Raw genomic sequence first — 16,833 nt, 5'->3', positions numbered from 1 at the left:
AAATGCAACTTCATGCTTAAGCAATGGATGTGCAATACTAGAGAACTTTCACATACGCTCTTATTTTGTGTTGAGATGTCTACAGTAGAGGCATGATAATAAGCAAATAAAAGGCACTATCCAAAAAATGTCTAAAGAAAATCTAGGCTAAAATCACTGAAAAAGAAGTGCCTTTCATCAGTGATATGAGATCATGAAAGGAAGCCAGCACTTACGACTTCAGGAAGAAAAGGAATTCTAAAACAGGGAAATTGAAACAACCGAACCACAATGGGGTCTCCCTCATATCTGGGTGTGAGCGGATATCCTGACACAAATCAGCACATGCAATTATATGACAAAAGAATAAAGGATTTTTTAAGAGGTAAACAGAGCTAAGTAAAAATAATCTAGGTTTTGAGTCAAATAAATAATATAATTGATTAAAAAACTTAATAATGAGGAACCATCATATTATAATATATACAATTTGTGTAAGAAGATCACTTATAGAGCAGCACTGTTGCTGAAAAGCTACAGGAACTTCCTTTAAATCCTTGACTTGCTCACTGTCTTTGTGAAGTTTGTACATTCACCCCCATGTGTGTCTGGGTTTCCTCTGGATGCTAGAGTATGCTCTCACATCCTAGAGATATGCATCCTATTGTAGTTTAACTAAAAAAACACTCCTGCAAGAGTAACTGTGGTTTTGGGTGTGTGTCCCAGAGGATTGACCAGTGCTGCTTGATATGCTATGGCTCCCTGTGGCTGAATTAGAGAGTAAGCTCCAAGAATTGATGATGGACAGATCAAAGTCCTAATGTATATTAAAATAAGTTTAAATATCTTAAATTGGAAACATTTTAACTTGGCAATCTTTGCCTTTATAAAAGAAGTCTAATCATAAACTTATTTGTAACTAGTCATTTAGCCCGTTACAATAACGGGCGCTAGAACAGTAGTGCATAAACATTAGTAGGAACAGTCTATATTAAATGGCAAGGGACTTTGACCTCATTCTTTTAGTTGGTCGTATTTTTCTTTCTTTCAGTCTTTCTTTTGTTGATGTTTACTTGCTGAGCTGACCGTTCTTCGTGGACTGCCGCCGTGTATTGTGTGTCTTTAATTTTCTGTGACAGTAATACTGTCTTGTATGTCTGTAATATACCTTTAATTTTCTCTGGCGGTAATACAGGCGTGCGCGTCGGTAATATGCCTTTAATCTCCTCTGACAGTAATACTGGCTTGTATGTGGCTGTCATATGAGTCACTGTATTGTGTACCTTTAATTTCCTCTCGCAGTAATACTGGTTTGTATTTCCGGAAAACGCCTGTAACTTTATCTGACAGTAATATTCCACATCGCACCGTGCCCCGCGTATGCGCACTTCACCAGAAGACACACACTCGGACACCTGGATGCACACAGGGATTTTATTAAAGAGGATATGCAGCTGTACTAGTTATGTTACCAGACTTTGTCCAGGATATTGTCTATGTCAATTATAGTGCGACTGGTTTATCAGATATATCCGAAGTACTGTGTAACTAAGTATTTTTCTGCATACAATATTTGCATTTTTTAGCAGGGTCTATTATTATTGGTTCACTTTAGGTGCTTACTTTTATACAGTCCTTGGTAGTGTTGAGAGTGCAGCAGAAGTCAGTATTAAAGTGACATTTGATAATTTTACAATGCACTGGTTAAAAAAAAAAAAAACAGATCATTTGCTGGTGGATTGGTCTTTTATCGTATGACTCAATACAGCCATAGCCAGATCAAAAAAGTAGGGACTTCAAGAAGATCCCTGGTGCAGATCTACTCTAACTGGGATCTGGTCTGTTACCCTAACACTTCTTTAAACCAGAGTCCTCACTTCCTCATCTTGGACAGACTTCACATCTGTCTAATGCACCTCCAGACCACTTGACGTGGCACTCTATCATAAGCCTTCTCCAAATCAATAAACACCATATACAAGCCTTTCTGTTTTTCTTGAGGCTTCTCCCCATGGTGGTCTCTTCCCTTAGCCTTCTTTGTACAACCCTTTCCCAAATTTTCATTATGTGTGACATCAACTTCATCACTCTATACTTTATGCAATCTTGAATATTGCCTTTCTCCTTATACTGTAAATGGGTGCAATCACACTGTTTGTGCACTCCTTTGATATCCTCTCCTCTTCATAGATCTTCTGCATTACAGCCCACAACACATCTAGTCTCTCTACTCCTAAACTTTTCCACACTTCTACTGTTATTTCATCTGGTCTTGTCAAATTTAAATTTTTCATTTTTTTCAGTGCCTCCGTAATCTCCTCCCTCCTTATTCTTGGTACTAACCCTTCATTTGGGACTCCATCCCCAAACACCACCCTTAGATTTTTTTCATTCAACAGCTTTTCAAAGTACCTCTTCCATCTATTCTTGATCCTATCATACTCATTTAAGACTACATCTTACTCATCTTTCAATTTCTTTATCATTCCTTCCGGCTTTATTCCTAGCCTTCACTTTCTAAAAACCATCCTCTCTCCCTCTTTTGTCTTCAAATTTTTCATCTCCTCCAAAGCCTGTGCCTTGGTTCTTGCCATTGCCCTCTTTGCCTCTTTGTTTCTCCATCTATTCATTTTTTTTATCTTCCTCCCTCCATGATTGGCACCATGTTGTCTTCTTTGCCTCCCTGTTAGCCTTTATTACATCCTGCACCTCTCTGTTCCACCACCATGTTTCTTTGTCACCAGGGCTCCTTCCTGTTGTCCTACCCAACATCTCTTCACTTACTGTTAATAAAACTTTGCTATTCTTCTATCATTCCCACACACTCTCAGATGACAGCACTTCATTCAAAACTTTCTCCCTAAACCTGTTCTTAAGCCCTTCCTCTTTTAATCTCCACTACTTTATTCTTGGTAGATAGATAGATACTTTATTAATCCCAAGGGGAAATTCACATACTCCAGCAGCACCTTACTGATACAAAAAACAATATTAAATTAAAGATTGATAATAATGCAGGTAAAAACAGACAATAACTTTATATAATGTTAACGTTTACCCCCCTGGGTGGAACTGAAGAGTCGCATAGTTTGGGGGAGGAACGATCTCCTTAGTCTGTCAGTGGAGCAGGACAGTGACAGTAGTCTGTCGCTGAAGCTGCTCTTCTGTCTGGAGATGATACTATATAGTGGATGCAGTGGATTTTCCATAATTGATAGGAGCCTGCTGAGTGCCCGTTGCTCTGCCACAGATGTCAAACTGTCTAGCTCCATGCCAACAATAGAGCCTGCCTTCCTCACCAGTTTGTCCAGGCGTGAGGCGTCTTTCTTCTTAATGCTGCCTCCCCAGCACACCACCGCGTAGAAGAGGGCGCTCACCCCAACCGTCTGATAGAACATCTGCAGCATCTTATTGCAGATGTTGAAGGACGCCAGCCTTCTAAGGAAGTATAACCGGCTCTGTCTTTTCTTACACACAGCATCAGTATTGGCAGTCCAGTCTAATTTATCATCCAGCTGCACTCCCAGGTATTTATAGGTCTGCACCATCTGCACACAGTCACCTCTGATGATTACAGGGTCCATGAGGGATCTGGGCCTCCTAAAATCCACCACCAGCTCCTTGGTTTTGCTGGTGTTCAGGTGTAAGTGGCTTGAGTTGCACCATTTAACAAAGTCATTGATTAGGTCCCTATACTCCTCCTCCTGCCCACTCCTGATGCAGCCCACGATAGCAGTGTCATCAGCGAACTTTTGCAAGTGGCAGGACTCCGAGTTGTGTTGGAAGTCCGATGTATATAGGCTGAACAGGATCGGAGAAAGTACAGTCCCTTGTGGCGCTCCTGTGTTGTTGACCACAATGTCAGACGTGCAGTTCCCAAGACGCACATACCGAGGTCTGTCTTTAAGATAGTCCACGATCCATGCCACCAGGTATGAATCTACTCCCATCTCTGTCAGCTTGTCCCTAAGGAGCAGAGGTTGGATTGTGTTGAAGGCGCTAGAGAAGTTTAGAAACATAATTCTTACAGCACCACTGCCTCTGTCCAAGTGAGAGAGGGATCGATGTAGCATATAGATGATGGCATCCTCCGCTCCCACCTTCTCCTGATATGCAAACTGCAGAGGGTCGAGGGCGTGTTGAACCTGTGGCCTCAGGTGGTGAAGCAGCAGCCTCTCCATGGTCTTCATCACATGTGATGTCAGAGCAACAGGCCGGAAGTCATTCAGCTCACTAGGACGTGATACCTTTGGGACTGGGGTGATGTAAGATGTTTTCCAAAGCCTCGGGACTCTCCCCTGTTCCAGGCTCAGGTTGAAGATCCGCTGTAGAGGACCCCCCAGCTCCGATGCACAGACCTTCAGCAGTCGTGGCGATACTCCATCTGGACTCTGCTGGTACGAAGTCTCCTCAGCTCTCTGCTCACTTGCGCTGTTGTAATTATGGGTGGGGATGTTTCTCCTATGCTGGTATCAGCAGAAGGATGTGTGGAGGGTGCAGTACTCCAAGGTGAGAGTGGGTTAGGGTGGTCAAACCTGTTAAAGAAAGTTATTCATTTGGTTTGGTACCCTGCTTCGAGCTACAGCCAGTGATGATCTTCATCCCATCCCACACTTCCTTCATGCTGTTATTCTGCAACTTCTGCCCCAGCTTTCTCCTGTACTGCTCCTTTGCTGCCCTGAGCTGGACTCGGAGTTCCTTCTGCACGTGCTTGAGCTCATGCTGATCACCGTCTTTAAAAGCCCTTTTCTTCTGGTTCAAAAGGCCCTTGATGTCACTTGAAATCTATGGCTTGTTGTTAGCATAGCAGCGTACAGTTCTTACTGGAACTACAATGTCCATACAGAAGTTGATGTAGTCAGTAGTGCAGTCAACAACTTCCTCAATATTCTCACTATGTGATCCCTGCAGGATATCCCAGTCTGTTGTTCCAAAACATTCTCTCAGAGCATTCTCTGCCTCCGGGGTCCACTTCCTGAATGATCGTGTGGTTGCAGGTAGGACCCTCACTTTTGGTTTGTAGTGAGGCTGAAACAGAACCAGGTTATGATCTGCTTTCCCAAGCGCAGGCAGTGGGGTGGCGCTGTATGCGTCTTTAACGTTTGCATACAGTAAATCAATAATCTTTTTATTTCCCCGGGTGTTACAGTCCACATACTGGGAGAAGGCAGGTAATGTTTTGTCCAGCGTCACATGGTTAAAGTCTCCAGCGATTAGCACAAGCACCTCAGGGTGCTGCGTTTGTAACTTAGCAACAGCAGAATGGATGATGTCACTCGCTGTCTCTACGTCCGCCCGAGGAAGGATGTACATGATGACAACAATGACATGTTCAAACTCCCTGGGCAAGTAATAGGGACGCAAACTTACGGCCAACAGTTTGATGTCCCTGCAGCAAGTGGAGACTTTGACGTTAACATGTCCAGAGTTACACCACCGTGTATTAACATAGACAGCGAGTCCTCCTCCTTTGTGCTTCCCACAGGTACTTGCATCTCTGTCCGCTCTAACTGTGCTAAACCCGAGTAGCTCCACGTTAACATCTGGGATGGTGGTAGTTAGCCACTTTTCGCAAAAACACAACAAACTGCATTCTCTGTAGGTTCTGACATTTTTCACCAGCGCAGCCAGTTCGTCGATATTATTTGAGATTGAGTTCACATTCCCCAGAATCACAGAAGGCACCAAAGGCTTAAAACGTCACTTTCTCGCAAGCCGCTTCATTTTTAGCTTAGTGCCAGCTCTGCTGCCACGATACTGCCTTCTTACCTCGTCAGGTAAATAGGGAACCACACCGGCACTGGCATTTGTTCTCAGCGCTTGAAGTGCTGCTTGTCTTGGTTTTACTCTCCTGCCAATTCTGATCTCTCAGTCCATCACCGCTAATTTATGCTGCACTGCCACACTTTCTCCAATTATGACCTTACAATTCTTTATCTCTTTGAAATGAGATCTTCTACACATTAGAACGTTTATTTGGCTCCCCTTTCCTTCACTACTGTAGGTCAAAAGCTGATTTACTTTCTTTTCAAAAAATGTGTTAAATGTAACCAAATCAGATGACATGGCAAAATCTATTATCCTCTCCCCTTCCCTATTCCTCTCCCCTACTCCCCAGCTTCCATGTACCCTCTCTATCATCTCTCTCCTCTATTCTCATATGCACATTTAGATCACCGCCAACAATCACCTTTTCTTCCTCTTTTACCACCCTAAGGTCTTCATCCATTTGGACATGTCCTTCTCCACTTCCTCACAGCCTACTTGGAGATATGCACAAATTACATTAACTACAGTCTCACTAAAGCCCAACTTTTAACACTCATTACCCTATCACTCCTCCTATTCACACTGACAAGATTATCTTTTAGTTCTTTGGATACTATTATACCTACATCATTTCTCCCCTGCTCATTTGCTCCACTATGCAACAACTTATAGCCCCCTCCCAATTCTCTTCCCTTATTCTCCTTTCATCTAGCTTCTTGTACACACAGTACTCCCTCTTTCCCACTTTCCATCAAATCCACCCACTCTCTTCCTTTTCCAGTCATTGTCCCCACTTTTACTTTTATCTTACCCTTTTTTCCCCTCCCCTGTGGTATTCTTCTGGACTAACTTTTTTAATGAAGCCTGCTCTTGGTCTGGTAGCCCTTTTTCAGTTCTCACAGGGGTCAGATGAGCCCCAAAATGTTGTCTATGGGGTATACCCTAGCATTTTCTAAACTGACTGGATTGATTCCATCATTATGGTTTTGGCTAAGTTTTACACCGGTATACCCTTCCTGAGACTAACCCTCTCTATTTATCCGGGCTTTGGGACCAACATCTATCTGGTGGCTAGATTAAAATGATAACAAATAAACATGATATTAAATGCAAGAAATTAACAAGAACAGTAATATAAACAAATATAAAATAATTAACAAAAAAAAAAACAAAACAAAAGGAACTAAGTAAAATACATAAAAATAGAGACCAGGGACAAAGCCCTTGTAAGACCATGGCAATTTAGAACATCATTTTCCAACTGACTTATGGAATATGTGTAAGTATTCTCCCAGTTGATGGAAATAAGTCTTTGTGCAAGAGTTTTATAGCATCATGTTATCCTTTCTGCACAACTTCAAATACCGTCCTTAAGGCATTTGGAGTGATTTTAAATAAAACATTATCAGAGAGATGTACGAAATATTTTGTCCAAAATGGTCTGAATGTAGAACGTTCCCAAAACACATGACCTAGTGACAAGAATACCTGATGATGTTGCTCATATCTTGCTCCGAGTACTTTTTTGACAATTTTATATAAGATATATTTGGCCAATGAACAATTTTTATTTGAATTTTGGAATGCTTCGCTCCATATCGCACTTAGTGTGTTGAGAAAATTGTTTAAAATATAATTTATCTTTTGTTTTGTCCTAGTCTTGTCCTTTTGATTTGGTGTTTGAATATAACTTTTTCTTACAATCCGGCCTGTCTATGATTAGTCTCTGTCTTTTCCCTAAAGAGTTTACTCCTCTTACTTAAAAACAATGAATCAAAGGATAATTCTTTTATGGAGAAATCTAAATGAAGGCAGGTCCTTTCCAGGTGCTTCAGCTTTCTTCAAATTCCATAAGACATGCATTTTAGGCCGATTTCTAACTATGAATTGGCCCACTTGAATAAATGTATGTGTGTGTGTGTCCTACAACAGGACACACGCTGTCCCTATCAGTGTTAGTTTCTATTTTGCATCCAATGCTACTGAAATAGGCTTGCAAGACCGCTAATTAAATTAAATAATTACTTAAGTGATTGCAATAGTAAATATTCTTTGACAAAAATGACCCATTCTGTATCCTACTTAGTAAGACACTATCATAATTTGACATTGGAAAGGCACAACATGCAGATTTTATATGGTAAATTGTGAATTAATTCCAAAGTCAAAAATAACACATTTAAACTCTGACATTGTATTGCCATCAACAGAAAATTCACACACAAGAGAAACTCTTTAGTTTTCAAATCTAAAAGTGCTGAATATTTTAAGTAGTTAATGACAATATAGCATAAATATACAAGCAAAGCAGTTCCTTTACCATAAAAATAAAAATGGATATTAGAGTTCAAAATGATATTTTTTCTATTGTTAACATATAAAGAAAAAAAATAAATTCCATTAAAAACAAATAAGGTGAAAATAAGGTATTGCAAGTACTGAATATAATATGTTCAATCTCTCTCAAATAAGATGGGTAAACTGTCTGCCCTCAGAGCGAGTCAGGTACTGTGGTATTTTGTATATTACTAATATACCTGACACTCTAAGGGAGCTTATTACAATTAAAAGTACATTAGTACATTTTGGCAGTAGAAATTGTCCAATTTTTGTCTAGGAAGATAAGTTATACTGTCTTTGAAGAGGAGAAGAGGGGGGAAGACATGTCCGGAGGTAGGAGGAGAGGAGGAAGGTAAAGAGAGTGGAACTGAGGGTAGGAACTTTGAATGTTGGCAGTATAACTGGTAAGGGGAGAGAGTTAGCACATATGATGGAGAGAAGGAAGGTTGATATATTGTGTGTGTAAGAAACTAAATGGAAGGGGAGTAATGCCAGGTGGATCGAAGGTGGATTCAAATTGTTCTATCATGGTATGGATAGGAGGAGAAATGGAGTAGGAGTTATTCTGAAGGAACAGTATGTCAAGAATGTTTTGGAGGTGAAAGAGTGTCAGACAGAGTGATGATTGTGAAGCTGGAAATTGGAGGTGTGATGATGAATGTTGTTTGTGCGTATGCCCCGCAAGTTGGGTGTGCAATGGATGAGAAAGAAGATTTTTGGAATGAGTTGGATGAATTGATGAACAGTTTACCCAAGTGACAGAAAGTGGTGATTGGAGCGGATTTCAATGGGCATGTTGGTGAAGGGAACAGAGGAGATGAGGAGGTGATGGGTAGGTATGGTGTCAAGAAGAGGAATGAAGAAGGTCAGAGGATAGTGGATTTTGCCAAAAGGATGGACATGGCTGTGGTGAATATTTTAAGAAGAGAGAGGAACATAGGGTTACGTACAAGAGTGGAGGAAGATGCGCACAGGTAGATTATGTCCTATGCAGAAGAGTCAATCTAAAGGAGATTGAAGACTGCAAAGTGGTGGCAGGGGAAAGTGTAGTTAAGCCGCATACGATGGTGGTCTGTAGGATGATGTTGGTGATCAAGAAGAGGAAGATGAGTGAGGGCACAGCCAAGGATCAAATGGAGGAAGTTGAAAAAGGAACACTGCAAGGTTGAGTTTAGGGAGGAGGTGAGACAGGCACTGGGTGGCAGTGAAGAGTTACCAGACAGTTGGGGAAACTACAGCAGATGAAGTAAGGGTGACAGCAAGAAGGGTGCTTGGCATGACGTCTGGCCAGAGGAAGGAGGAAAAGGAAACCTGGTGGTGGAATGGGGAAGTACAGCAGAGTATACAGAGGAAGAGGATGGCAAATAAGAAGTAGGATAGTCAGAGATATGCAGAAAGTAGACAAGAGTACAAGGAGATAAGGCAGAAGGTGAAGAGAGAGGTTGTGAAGGCTAAAGAAAAGGCGTATGATGAGTTGTATGAGAGGTTGGACACTAAGGATGGAGAAAAGGACCTGTACCGATTGACTAGACAGAGAGACCGAGCTGGGAAAGATGTGCAGCAGGTTAGGGTAATAAAGGATAAAGATGTAAACGTACTCACAAGCGAGGAGAGTGTGTTGAGGAGATGGAAAGAGTACTTTCAGAGGCTTATGAATGAAGAGAACGAGAGAGAGGAGTTTGGATGATGTAGAGACAATGAATCGGGAAGTGCAACAGATTAGCAAGGAGGAAGTAAGGACAGCTATGAAGAGGATGAAGAATGGAAAAGCCGTTGGTCCAGATGACATACCTGTGGAAGCATGGTGTTTAGGAGAGATGGCAGTAGAGTTTTTTAACCAGATTGTTTAATGGAATCTTGGAAAGTGAGAGGATGCCTGAGGAGCAAGGTTATTATAGTTAACGAAAACTAAAATCAAAACTGAAACGATTATTAAAAAAACATTTTCGTAAACTGAAATAAAATAATTAACAAAACTGAAATGAAAAACTAAAACTAAACGAAACTATTAAAGTACCTGGAAAGACTAACTGAAATAAAGTAATAATTTACTAAACATAATTTTAGTTTTTGTTTTTTAATTAATTTTATTGCTGTTAGTTTTTAACCCTTATAACATTTAACTCTAAAACTGAAGGCCATCCACCATAAAGGCCCACATGTATTCATCCAGTGATCGGGGGCTGGTGATGGAGGGCGGCTGTTCACACAGCATTTGCGGTGACAGAGCAAGCTGAATACGCGTGTAAAGTGTGTGGAATAGAAAGTAATTTCCATGCCGCCTTTCTTTGCACTTGTTGTATATCAAGATGTAATTCAAACGCCTCAAATCGGAAAGGGCTGCTCAACAAAAACCTTACAGTTTTACAAAAATCCTTCAATTTTGTTGTTCCTTTGTAAAAGTGACAATGACAATAAAGATCTATCTATCCATCTACCATATGAATAGAAATAATGTTTCAGTTTATTTCTCAGGTGCCTGCTTTTTGTTGACAGTAATTCACCTGCCACTTCATATTCGAAGTATACAAAGTATATAGTAATCATGAAAAAAATTTGACTTCGACATTTTGATGAATCTTGACGTTTTAGAGCTCCCCGAGTCCGAAAATAGTTTTTTGGACTTATGTCTATGTGTGTGTGTGTGTGTGTGCGTGCGTGTGTGTGTATAAACACAATCTCTCAAAAACGCAACTAGATAGATGATGGATAAAATTTGGCATGTGGTTGTTACATCAAAACTGTAGATTTGTATTAACTTTTAGGCCAAATCCATCAACCTGAACACATACTCAATTTTTTTTAATCATGCAGCTGCAGACTCTGATTTATTCAACTTTACTTTTATAATAATTGTTCAATATATTATTCATTTGATTTGTTGTTGATGGTTCTTTAATGTACATAATATAATCATTGTCTTGCAGTTTACTCCTCAAATATCCATCCCATTATCTGAGTACACAAGAAAGTCTAGTGGAGACCACTCCCGATTTTTGAAAATAAAACTACACTGATCGAGAGACTGACAAGGTCATCATACAAGATCAGTATATTCTTGCTGACCAATCACTTTTTCTTTAAAAATGTCGTTTAACAACGAAGCGATACAAACCTTGTAAAATTCCTGAGTTGGCAATGTCTCTACTGAACTACAGGTAGGTGTGGGAAGAGAGTCTGCCAAGTGGTGAAAAGCTAAACATACTAATTTGTTTTTGTATTTATTCTATATTTTATTAATTTACCTTTTTAGTTCATATTTACAGCTCAAAATACCTGATATTGTGAAAATACTCCAGTAGCAGAATTATTCTTTAAAATATCTGTCGCCATTTTTTCAATGTTTCTCTCTCTCTCTCTCTCAAATCAGATAGTTGAAATATCATATTCTTTTTGTTCTTAACAACAGCCATATCATACATATTACATACCAGGGATTTTTCCTGCATTGCATCCAAACCTGCTGGGATAGGCTCCAGGTTCCTGTGATCCTGCTCTGGATAAACAGGTTTAGATAATGTATAAATTGTTCTTAATCTCAGATGCTGTCTCTGTCATTTTCTGCCTCTCCATACTCTTATTACTTGCTCTTACTCTGCTCATTAAGGGTTTACCATTCTTATACTTGGGCTATTCAAGTCTCACTGTCCCTAACCTTCACTATACATGCTTGTTTTTCTTTGTTTCCCTCAATACAGCTAGGTGGGGTCAGCACACTCATTCAAGCCAAAGAGCCCTGTTCTTTCTTAACCCCATAATTTTCATGGTCACACCTGTCAGAACACAGTAGAATCTATTTTCATATTTTTTTTAAATCTTTCCAGGCCTGCAGGTGCAAAATTCTGTCTATAAATGGTTTCTGCCTGAGATTGAATCAGAGATCAGTATACTGTAGCTGGTAGAAAATAACAAAGCCCTGTGTTTGAGATTTTTGAATGAAATATTGAAGGCATTCATTATAAGCACATTGTCGTTGGAGTAGGATATGTTGTATGTTGTAGACATTTACAGTAAAAAACCCTCACACCTTAAAATTCACCTAGTTTTCATTACATATTGGCCCATTCTGGGCAATAAAAGGAAAAGACAAAAGTGTCAATGGTCAGCGCAGATTTGTTCAGCACGAATGACATAGAAAATATTTTTAAAATTATGAAATTGTGTAAAATTGTTCATATTCAGTACCTGGTTTTGATTATGCTTGTTTTTATCAGACAAAAACAAAGCCAAATACTAAAGTGTGTTGTGTAGTGTAGCAAGCTTCCACTAACATTAAATTCATGTTACAGTAATCCCTCGCTATATCGCGCTTCGACTTTAGCGGCTTCACTCTATCGCGGATTTTATATGTAAGCATATTTAAATATATATCGCGTATTTTTTGCTGGTTTGCGGATTTCTGCGGACAATGGGTCTTTTAATTTCTGGTACATGCTTCCTCAGTTGGTTTGCCCATTTGATTTCATACAAGGGATGCTATTGGCAGATGGCTGAGAAGCTACCCAACCAGAGCGCGTATTACGTATTAAATAAAACTCCTCAAATATATTGTGAGAACGGGGACTGTTCGCACCCCTAGAGGATACGGACGCTCCTCTAAAAAATGCTGAAAGACTACCTTTACATTGTACATCCTTGCAGCTGCTTTGTCCGGTGGTGCTTCGCATACTTAAAAGCCAAACAGCCATATTGATTTTTGTTTGCTTTTTTCTCTCTCTCTCTGACATTCTCTGCTCCTTACACGCACTCCTTTGAAGAGGAAGATATGTTTGCATTCTTTTAATTGTGAGACGGAAATGTCATCTCGGTCTTGTCATGGAGCACAGTTTAAACTTTTGAAAAAGAGACAAATATTTGTTTGCAGTGTTTGAATAAAGTTCTGGTCTCTCTACAACCTCCTGTGTTTCTGTGCAAATCTGTGACCCAAGCATGACAATATAAAAATAACCATATAAACATATGGTTTCTACTTAGCGGATTTTCACCTTTCGCGGGGGGGTCTGGAACGCAACCCCCGCAATAGAGGAGGAAATACTGTATATCCAAACCCATTAAGTGTATAGTTCTGTCTCATTGTGACACAAAAACTAAACTCCATAGTAGCTCTTTAACCATACTATAATTACTAAAACTGAAACTAATATAAAAATAAATTAGAAATGTCTTTGTAAAATAAAAACTAAACTAAAAATACATGATGAAGGAAAACTTAAGATGCCTACAAATGTAAATCTGTGGTACCACTGAACAGACCTGACTACAATCTGATCTGTTTAACTCCCACCTGTAAGCCTGTTACCAGACAGCAACTGAGAAAGTGCACCCTAGAGAGTGAAATGGCTCTGAATGACTATTTTCAAAGGACAGAGTGATGTGTGGGTCACATGGAGATGATGCTGAGTTAGGGAATCAAAGTGTACATTAACTTCTGTGTTGACAGACACTATTGTACCATCAAAAACGGTGTGCAGCTTTCCAAACAACAAGCCCTGGATTATTAAGAAGCAAAATAATAGATAGATAGATAGATCTTTATTGTCATTGTCACTTTTACAAGGGAACAACGAAATTGAAGGTGCAATCGACTCAGTGTTAGGAATAAGAGTTAAAAAGACAAAAAGACAAGAAGAGAGAAAATAATAACAAACCGAATAGTAATAAATATACAAATTGCACTTGTTGACTTAAGGTCTATATTGCACATTGGAAGAATAACATGGAGCAGTTTTATTCTGAGTTCAGGGCCATGATTGCTTTCGGATAAAAGCTGTTTTTAAGGCGGATTGTCCTAGTTTTCATAGCTCTGTATCTCTTGCCCGATGGCAAAAGCTGGAAGAGGCAATGACCGGGATGTGATGAGTCCTGTGAAATGTCTATTGCTTTTTTGCGGCTTCGGGAGGTGTAGATTTGTTCCAGAGTGGGGAGGGTACAACCAATTGTTCTCTCCGCTATCCTGACGACCCTGTGGAGTGCTTTCTTTTCTGAGGAAGTGCAGCTGCCGTGCCACACACACAGTCCGTATGTGAGCACACTCTCGATGGAACAATGATAAAAAGCAAGGAGCAGATTTTTTGGGAGGTGGTTCTTTCTGAGAATTCTCAGAAAATACAGTCTCTGCTGCGCCTTCTTTAGCAGCTCATTGGTGTTGGCGCTCCAGGTCAGGTCATCCTCCAGCTCCATACTAAGAAACCTGAACATCGGGACCCTCTCCACACAGGCCCCACCAATGATGAGTGGCTGGATGTCAGTTTTGTTTTTCCTAAAGTCAATAACAAGCTCCTTTGTTTTTTTGTTGTTGAGGAGCAGGTTATTGACTGTGCACCACTCTGACAGTCGCTCCACCTTGTCCCTGTATGCTAGCTCACCCTCCTTGCCTGAGATGAGTCCGACCACCGTCGTGTCATCCGCAAACTTTATAATCTTGTTGCTATGGTGAGTGGGGACACAGTCATATGTGTAGAGGGTGTAGAGGAGCGGGCTGAGCACCCTGAAGGACCAATGAAAGGAAGCAAGTTTATAGGGCTAAAATAGAAAACAAACTCACACAGAATGACATGAAAGACATTTGGAATGGACTGGGCTTACTTACTGGACTCAAACAATTTAGCACACCGGTGTTAGGAGGGGGTGCGGACCAAGTTAATGACCTGAACCAGTTTTTAATACATTTTCCCTTTCACCACCACTATCTTCCTCCAATGACCAGTCACCCTGATACCATCTTTCCTTCCTCAAAAACACCTACTTGAAATAGTATGGCAAGTGATGAGTCCAACTCTGGTGATAAGTATGGGAAGTCTACTACTGACGACCCAATGTGGAGACAACTTAGGAGGTTACACACAGGAAAAGCCGTGGAACCAGATGGAGGTAGTCCTTGAGTAGTTAAGGTCTCTGATGATCAACTTTGTTGTATCCTGTTACCTGTCAGTCTGTCACTAAAACTCAGTAAGTGTTGCTGCTGTGGAATGAATCTTGTAATCATCCAGTTCCAAAGAAGGCAGGCACCTCTTAACCCAGTTGACTAAAGAGAAGTGGCCCGTATGTCCCACATCATGAAGACCCTCGGGAGGCTGGTCCTGGACAAAAAGACCACTTGGACCCACTGAAGTTTGCCTATCAGACAAACATTGGTGTGGAGGTGCATTTATCTATCTGCTCCACAAGGCATATTACCCATCTGGAAAAGCTGGCAGCACTGCAAGGATTATGTTTTTGACAGACTGGACTGGTCTAGCAACACAAAGAAACTATATAAGAAAGGATAGGGCTGGAAATATTTATAATGCCTCACTGTGACTTCTCTTATTTTTAGCCAACCGAGAAGTATTTTTTTTTTTAATTCTTTAATGCATTTGATGGGGGTTGTTGATATTTTTCAAATTTTTTCAGCTTCTATCTAATATATATAATATATTTTAACTTTCTCAGCTACATTTTTTAGCATTTTTTTCATTTAATAATGTTCAAACAGAAATTGTACATAGGTAGTATTCTGTCACATTAGGGAACAGCAAATAAAAGTCCAGAGAGTTAGACCAGGAGCCGAAAGTATAAATGAAAATCAAACAAGTTGGGGCAAGAAAGCAGAAAATTAAAAGAAATCTGATTGCTAAAACTCAAAATATTCCAGAATCCATCCATCCATTTTCCAACCCGCTGAATCCAAACACAGGGTCACAGGGGTCTGCTGGAGCCAATCCCAGCCAACACAGGGCACAAGGCAGGAACCAATCCCGGGCAGGGTGCCAACCCACCGCAGGACACACACACAAACACACCCACACCCCAAGTACACACTAGGGCCAATTTAGAATCACCAATCCACCTAACCTGCATGTCTTTGGACTGTGGGAGGAGACCAGAGCGCCAGGAGGAAACCCACGCAGACACAGGGAGAACATGCAAACTCCACGCAGGGAGGACCCGGGAAGCGAACCCAGGTCTCCTAACTGCGAGGCAGCAGCGCTACCACTGCGCCACCGTGCCGCCCCTTATTCCAGAATCTTTGTAAAAAAATAACAATGCAAAAAGTCATGTCTTCCTAAATAATTCAGTTCACTTGCTACCACGTGTGTTTTCTTGAATCCAAAAACTTGGGAAATCCAACAGCATGTGGTTGCTAGACGTCGTTACCAGCATAATACATAAAATCCATCCATCCATCCATCCATTTTCCAACCCGCTGAATCCAAACACAGGGTCACGGGGGTCTGCTGGAGCCAATCCCAGCCAACACAGGGCACAAGGCAGGAACCAATCCCGGGCAGGGTGCCAACCCACCGCAGGTAATACATAAAATGGTACCCGTAATCATACTTCTGAATCAAATGGTACCAAAAAGCATTATTAAGAAAATAAAAATAAAATGATAAAATCACTATAAACAGAACAGTCAACCTAGAATAGTAACAAAAAGAAGAAGATAGGGTAAGGCCTGTCATTGGCCTGACAAAGTGAGGTTATGTTGATGAAGAAACTGGTGGCTGATAACAGTTCATTCCAAGAGTGGCTGCTCTTTTGAACGTGTGTGAGAGAGAAAGAAAGAAAGGTCTGAAGGAGGCCAGTGAAACTCCTTCCCTAGCTAACATTGGACCACAGAAGGATCTCATTTGGCAGAATAAAAGAGCATGTAACCTAAACATTATCTTGAAGATCTGGACTATGGTACTCAGGGGGCAATTCTTCCAGGAGTTTCTAGTTTCCACTATGTGCTAGCTGGCTTACACTAACATTAAGTACCAC

The sequence above is a fragment of the Erpetoichthys calabaricus genome, chromosome 6 (genome assembly GCF_900747795.2).
Source record: "Erpetoichthys calabaricus chromosome 6, fErpCal1.3, whole genome shotgun sequence".
NCBI lineage: Eukaryota > Metazoa > Chordata > Cladistia > Polypteriformes > Polypteridae > Erpetoichthys > Erpetoichthys calabaricus.
The sequence above is the reverse complement of the archived record's forward strand: the minus strand, read 5'-3'. Positions refer to the sequence as shown.